The sequence below is a fragment of the Physeter macrocephalus genome, chromosome 11 (genome assembly GCF_002837175.3).
Source record: "Physeter macrocephalus isolate SW-GA chromosome 11, ASM283717v5, whole genome shotgun sequence".
NCBI lineage: Eukaryota > Metazoa > Chordata > Mammalia > Artiodactyla > Physeteridae > Physeter > Physeter macrocephalus.
Window position 1 is genome coordinate 114,376,538 of NC_041224.1, and position 8,293 is coordinate 114,384,830.

Genomic DNA, 8,293 nt, shown 5'->3' on the forward strand with positions numbered 1-8,293 from the left:
ACAACAGTGAGAGGCCCGCGTACGGCAAAAAAAAAAAAAAAAAAAAAAAAAAAGAAGTAGTGGACTTCCCTGGTGGTCCAGTGGTTAAGACTCTGCACACCCAATGCAGGGGGCCCGGGTTCCATCCCTGGTCAGGGAACTAGATCCCGCATGCATGCCACAACTTAAAAAAAAAAAAAAAAAAAAAAAGATTCCCACATACCACAACTATAAAGACCTGCGTGCCACAACTAAAAAGATCTTGCATGCCACAGTAAGATCTTGTACGCAACAATGAAGATCCCACATGCTGCAACTAAGACCAAGCACAGCCAAATAAATAAATAATTAAATTTAAAAAAAAGCAGTAGTAGTAACTGGTAACTGCAAACTAAGTGCAAGTCATACTGTCCTCTAAGGAATTAAAAAAAAAAAAGACTACAATCCTTCCTATTAAGAATCTTATACTGCTGTGAGAATTCATTTTCACTTCTTTCTTTGGCATTTTGGTATTAAAAGTCATCCATACCTAGAGAATCCAGTAAATTAAACAAAGAAGCACAAATCCTGTAAAATAGCAAGAACCCCAAAGCAACTTCTGAACAGAAGCTGAAGGGAGATAACTCACAAAGACACAAGACAAGGAAATGGTAAGAATTCATTAAAATGAAACCTTAAAAGGACACAGTCTAACATAAAATACTGGAGAGGGGAGTAAAAAGCAGGTAACAACAGAAAAGTCATGACTACTGGAACTGACCTTATGACCTGTACAGACTAAAAAGGTAAAGATTATGTCTGATAGTGATAATAAGGACCAATTAAATAACAGATTTGGCATTTAGTAAAGGATCATGGACAGTGGACTTTTTGATTGCTTTTACAGGTCACAATGCACCATTAACAGCATCATCTTTGCAAATAAACACTTTAAAAAGTAACCGCAAAAACCATATTTACAAAGACACTAACAATAAAGAAAAGGATGGATAAATTCACTATAATCAAAAAGCTTCTGTTCAAGATAAAGTAGGGATTGGCAACCTACCTGTTTTTGGACAGCCACAGAGTGAAAAATGGTTTTAAAAAAACAATAAACAAAATTAGAATAGGCAAAACAGACCCAATGTGACCTGCAAAGCCTAGTATATACTATTAAGGTTTGCAAACCTTCTATATTAATATTAGACAAAATAGCTTTTATATGAAAAAAGGTCATAAGAGACAAAGGACATTATATACTAATAAAAGATTTAATACGCTAAAAACAATTATAAATATTTACATACCTAATGAGACCATCAAAATATATGACACATAAATTGACAGAATTAAAGGGAGAAATAGTTCAATAATAATAGCTGGAGACTTCGATATCCCACTCTCAATAACATATAGAAGAACCAGACCGAAAATAAGGAAACAGAGGACTTGAACAACTCAATAAACCAGCTAGATCTAACAGACATATATGGAACACTCTACCCAACAACAACAGAATACACATTCTTCTCAAATACACAAGAGATATTCTCAAAGACAGACCACATGTTAGGACACAAATCAACTCTAATCAATTTAAAAACATAAATATCATTAAAAAAAATCTCCTGTGATCACAATGGATGAAGTTAGAAATCAGTAACAAAAAAACTTGAAAAAGCCACAAATTTGTGGATATTAAACAACACCCTCTTAAACAACTAATAAAACAAAAAAATCATAAGGAAAATTAAAAAATACTGAGAGAGGAATGAAAATGAAAACACAGCTTACCAAAACTTATGGGACACAGCAAAAGCCGTGCTAAATGAATAATTTATAGCTATAAAGGCTTACATTAAAAAGCAAGAAAGAACTCAAATCAACAACCTAACTTTACAACTTAAGGAATTTCAGAAAAAGAACAAACTAAACCCAAAGCTAGCAGAAGGAAAGAAATAATAAAGATTAAAGCATAGAAATAAAAGAGAACAGAAAAACAATAGAAAAAAATATCAACAAAATCAAAACTTGGTTCTTCAAAAAGATCAACAAAATTGACAAACTGTTACCTGGATTGACTAAGAAAAAAAAAAAAACACAAATAACTAAACTCAGAAATGAAAGTGGGGACGTTGTAACCAATTCTACAGAAATAAAAAGGATTATAAGAGTACTACAAACAATTGCACACCAACAAATTGGATAACCTAGAAACACAAAATCCACCAAGACTGAATAATGAAAAAAACAGAAAATCTGAAAAGGTCTATAACTAGAGTAAAGAGATTGAATTAGTAATCAAGAATCTCCCAACAAAGAAAACCTTTAGACTGATTGCTTTATTAGTGAATTCTACCAAACATTTAAAGAATTAACACCAATCTTTCTAAAACATTTCCAAAAATTTAAGAGGGACATTCCTTAACTCAATGAGTCCAGCACTGTGCCAAGAGCCAAAGCTAGATAAAGATACTGCAAGAAAACCAGTATCTCTTATAAACACTGATGCAAAAACTCTCAACAAAATACTAGTAAATCAAATTCAGTAGCATTACAAAGATAACAAATCATGACCAAGTGACATTTATTCCCGCAATGCAAGGATGGTTCGACATAAGAAAACCAATTAATATAATATACTACATTAACAGAATAAAAAACACATGACCATTTCAACTGATGCAGAAAAAGAATTTGACAAAACTGAACACCCTTTTCTTGATTAAAAAACCTCAGCAGGGGCTTCCCTGGTGGCGCAGTGGTTAAGAATCCGCCTGCCAATGCAGGGGACATGGGTTTGAGCCTTGGTCCGGGAGGATCCCACATGCCGCGGAGCGGCTAAGCCCATGTGCCACAACGACTGAGCCTGTGCTCTAGAGCCCACGAGCCACAAGGACTGAGCCCGCGTGCCTGGAGCCCATGCTCTGCAACAAGAGAAGCCACTGCAATGAGAAGCCCGCGCACTGCAACGAAGAGTAGCCCCTCCTCGCCGCAACTAGAGAAAGCACGAGCACAGCAATGAAGACCCAATGCAGCCAAAAATAAAAATTAAAATTAAAAAACAAAAAACCTCAACAAACTAAGAATAAAAGAAAACTCTCATGACACAATAAAAGCCATTTATGAGAAAAAACAACAAATGTCGTACTCAGTGGTTAAAGACTGAAAGCCTTCTCTCAAAAATCAGAACAAGGACGCCTGCTTCTAACACTCATGTTCAGCATAGTACTAGAAGTCATAGGCAGAGCAATGAGGCAAGAAAAATGAAAGAAATCTAAGTTAGAAAGGAAGAAGTAAAATTATCTCTGTTCACACATGATATGTTATACGTAGTAAACCCAAACCCAAACAATTCCATAAAAGTCTGTTACAACTACAAATTCAGCAAAACACCAGGACACAGTCAACACACAAAAATCAACAGCATTTCCATACACTATCAGTGAACAATCATGAAATGAAATTATGAAAACAATTCCATTTACAAAAGCATCAAAAAGAACAAAATACTTAGTTAACATAATATTTAAATAAGGAGGTGAAAGACTGGTACAGTGAAAACCAAAAAATATTGCTGAATGAAATTAAAGACAGAGGGACTTCCCTCGTGGTCCAGTCATTAAGACTCCAGGCTCCCAATGCAGGAGGCCTGGTTTCAGTCCCTGGTCAGGGAACTAGATCCTGCATGCTGCAACTAAAGATCGCATATGCCCCAACTAAAGATCCCACATGCTGCAACTGAACACCTCACATGCTGTAACTAAAGATCCTGCACACGGCAAGGAAGAGTCCGTAAGCGGCAACTAAGACCTGGCGCAGCCAAATAAAATAAATAAATAAATATTTTTTAAAAAAGAAAGAAAAATTAAAGACAGAAATAAGTGTAAACACACTCCATGTTCATGGACTGGAAGACTTACTATTATTTATTTATTTATTTACTTATTTTTATTATTATTATTTTTTGTGGTACATGGGCCTCTCACTGTTGTGGCCTCTCCCATTGTGGAGCACAGGCTCCGGACGCACAGGCTCAGTGGCCATGGCTCACGGGCCCAGCCGCTCCGCGCCATGTGGGATCTTCCCAGACCGGGGCACGAACCCATGTCCCATGCATCGGCAGGCGGATTCTCAACCACTGCGCCACCAGGGAAGCTCATGGACTTACTATTATTAAAATATCAGTACTACCCAACTGATCTACAGATTCAGTGCAATCCCTATCAAAACCCCAGTGACATTTTTTTTTCCCTTTCTTTTTTTTTTTTTTGGCCACATTGTGCCCCTGGCAGTGGAAGCATGGAGTCCTAACCACTGTACCACCAGGGAATTCCCCTCAGTGACATTTCTTAGAGAAATAGAAATACACACTCTTCTCAAGGTCACATGGAACATTCACCAAGACAGGCCACATTATGGACCAGAAAACACACTTTCAGCAAATATAAAGAATAGAAATCATACAAACATGCTCTCCACTCTGACAGCTTTTTAAATTGGCTTTAAATTCACATTTAAAGTGATTATTAATATAGTAGGATTAATATCTACCATGTTTGTAACTGTTTTCTATTTGCTGCTCTTGTTCTTTGTTTCTTTATCATCCCCTCTTTTTCTGCCTTTTGTAATTTTATATTGTTCCATTTGTATGTGCTCTTGGACCACAATGGAAATAAACTACTAATTAATAAAAGAAAGTTGCAAAATCTCAAAATTCATGGATATTAAACAACACAGTTAATTAATACATGAATCATCAAAGCATCAGGAGCAATTTGTAAGTATTTTTAACTAAATGAAAACAAAAATAAAACATCAAAATTTGTGGAATGTAGGAAAAGTAGTGCTTATGGGGAAATTTACACCAATGTATGTATTAGAAAAAATCTAAAATCAACAATTTAGCTTCCATCTTAGGCAAATAGAGAAAGAATAGCATTATAAATCTAGAGCAAGCAGATTAATAAAATTAGAGCAGAAACCAATAAAGCTGAAAATATACCAATAATCAATGAAATAAGATTCTTTGGAAAGACCGATGAAATTGATTAACTTCTCAGCCAAGCTAACCAAGAAAAGAGAGGAAAAAACAAATTAATACCAGAAATGAAAGAAGGATCATCACTACTGATCCCAAGGACAACGAACAGATAATAAAGGAATATTATGAATTCTATGCCCACAAACTTGATAATCTACATGAAATGGAACAATTTCTTGAAAGACAATCTACCAAAATCACACAGGCGAAAGAGATCATGTGAATAGGACTGTATCTATTGATATTAAAGAAATTAAACCAATAGTTAATAACTTTCTATATCAGAAGGAACCAGGCCCAGATGGGTTCAATGGTGAATTCTACCAAACATTTAGGGAAGAAATGATACCAATTCTCTATAATTATTCTAAGCAATAGAAGCAGTGGGTACACTTGCTAACTCATTCAATAAAACCAGCATTACCCTACTATCAAAACCAGACAGATGTCACAAGAAAGGAAAACTACTGATAAATTATCTCTCATGAACACAGATGCAAAAACCCTCAACAAAATATTAGCAAATTGAATCCAACAATATATACAAAGAATTACGTAACAAGTGGGATTTATTTCAGGTATGTAAGGCTGGTTTAACATTTGAAAATCTATTTATGTAATCTATCATTAACTGGCTAAACAGGTTAAAGAAGAAAAACCATATGACCATATTAATAGATGCAGAAAAAGCATCCAAAAAAATCAAACACTGATTCATGACAAAAACTCTTAACAAGCTAGGAATAGAGGGGAGCTTCTGCAGTTGATAAGATCATCTACCAAAAACCTGCAGCTCAATATCCTATTTAATGGTGAGAAACTAGATGCTCTGCCTCCTAAGACAGGGAACAAGGAAAGGCTATCCCCTTTTACCACTCTTATTCAACATCATACTCAAAGTCCTAGCCAATGCAGTAGACAAGAAAAGAACATTTTAATTGGAACCATACAAAGAAGATTAGCGTGGCCCCTGAGCAAGGAGGATATGCAAATTCATGAAGTATTTATTCCATGTTTTTAAAAAAGAAAATTTTAAAGTACACACGTTGAGAAAGAAAAAATAAGACTCTTCAGATGACACGACTGTCTACGAAGAAAATTCTAAAGAATTAACAAAAAACTCCTGGATCCAATAAGCGATTATAGGAAGGTTAGAGGATACAAAGGTAAGAGAAAAATTAACTGCCTTCCTATATACTAGCAATGAATAATTGGAATTTGAAAATTGAAACTGAAAACACATGCTCCTTGGTATCTATCTAAATTAGCTGAAAACCTGTGTCTATACAATAATATGAATATGAATGTCTGTAGCTGCTGCTTTATTCATAATTGCCAAAACTTGGAATCAACCAAGATACCCTTCAATGGGTGAATGGATAAACACTCTGGTACATCCGTACAGGGAATATTATTCATCAGTAAAGAGAAATGAGCTATCAAGCCAAGAAGACATGCAGGAACCTTAAATGCATATTCCTAAGTGAAAGAAGCCAGTCTAAAAGCCGACACACTGTATAATTCCAACTATATGACATTCCACAAAAGGCAAAACTAGAGACAGCAAAAAGAGCAGTAGTTGCCAAGCATTTGGGGGTAAGGAGAAAGATGAACAGGTGAAGCACAGGAAACTTTTAGGAATGGTGAAACTGTTCTACGTGGTACTATAATGGTAGATCCAGGACATTATGCAACTGTCAACACCCATAAACCAGTACAACACAGAATGAACTTTAATCTATGGACAAACATTAATAAAAATAATGTATCAGAACTGGTTAACTGTAGCAAATGTACCACACTATTGCAAGATATTAATAACAAAGGGAGGGAAACTGGGGGGGAGGCAGGCAGTAGTGCCACAGCACATATGGGAGCTCTGTCCTATCTGCTCAATTTTTCTGTGAATCTAAAATTGTTCAAAATAAAGTGTTCATTAACAAGCATTGGTGAGGATGTGGAGAAACTGGGACTCTTGTGCAGTTGGTGGAATTATAATATGATGCAACCATAATGTAAAACAGTATGGAGGTTGCTCAAAAAATTAAAAATGGAACTAACATAGAATCTAGCAATTCCACTTCTAGGTATATATCCAAAAAAATTGAGAGCATGGTCTCAAAAAGATATTGCACACCCATATTCACAGCCAGCCTATTCACTACAGCCAAGAGGTGAAAGCAACACCACTGTCCATCAACTGATGAACGGATAAACAAAATGTGGTATATACAAAGAAATATTATTCAGCCTTAAAAAGGTAGGAAAACCTGTCACCTGCTACATGAATCAACCGTCAGGACATGCTATGTCAAATGAGGAAGTCACAAAAAGACTATGTAATTCCACTTTTATGGGGTATCTAAAGTAGTCAAGTTGAAAGAAACAGAGTGTAGAGGGGAATTCACTGGCGGTCCAGTGGTTAGGACCCTGTGCTTTCACTGCCAAGAGTGCTGGTTCGATCCCTGGTGGTGGAAGTAAGATCCCGCAAGCTACATGGCAGGGAAAAAAAAAAAAGTAGAATGCTAGTTACAAGGTGGGGAGGAAGGAGGAAAGAGAAATTGTTGTTTAATGGGTTTAATGTTTCAGATTTGCAAGATGAAAAAATTCTGGATATCTGTTTCACAACAGTGTGAATATACTTGACTAAACTGTACACTTAAAAAAAGGTAAGATGATAAATATTATGTTTTTAGCACAAATTTTAAAAACTTTTTTTTTTTTTTTTTTTTTTTTTTTTTTTTTTTTTTTTGGCAGTACGCGGGCCTCTCACTGTTGTGGCCTCTCCCGTTGCGGACCACAGGCTCTGGACGCGCAGGCTCAGCGGCCATGGCTCACGGGCCCAGCCGCTCCGCAGCATGTAGGATCTTCCCGGACCGGGGCACGAACCCGTGGTCCCCTGCATTGGCAGGCGGACTCTCAACCACTGCGCCACCAGGGAAGCCCCTAAAAAGTATTTTTTAAAAGTCTTTCTTTAAAAAGGCAAACCAGATAGAAGAAATCTGCAAAACATATACGTGAGAATGGGCTCATATATATAATTCCTATCTGCTCCCCCAAAAGGTATACAACTTAAAAAAAAAAACAAAAAAAACCCAGCCTGATAGAAATATTGTAAAAAGACAATACCAGGTCACAAGATACCAAAATGGCCAATCAAGATATGAAATAGCTCTCAACCTCATTAGTATTCAGAAGAATACAAATTAAAAATACAATAGACACAACACCAGGTTGGCTAAATTTTTTTTTTTTTTTTTTTTTTTTTTTGCGGTATGCGGGCCTCTC

The 8,293-nt window shown here is 36.0% G+C and overlaps 1 protein-coding gene and 1 pseudogene across 1 annotated transcript in view; one reads left to right on the forward strand and one right to left on the reverse strand.

The window, feature by feature from the left end:
* Positions 1 to 8,293, reverse strand: part of STRN3 (striatin 3) — a 138,689-nt gene that overhangs the window by 71,413 nt on the left and 58,983 nt on the right. The gene's annotated exons all lie outside the window — the stretch shown is intronic.
* Positions 5,933 to 6,024, forward strand: LOC112063536 (uncharacterized; annotated as a pseudogene).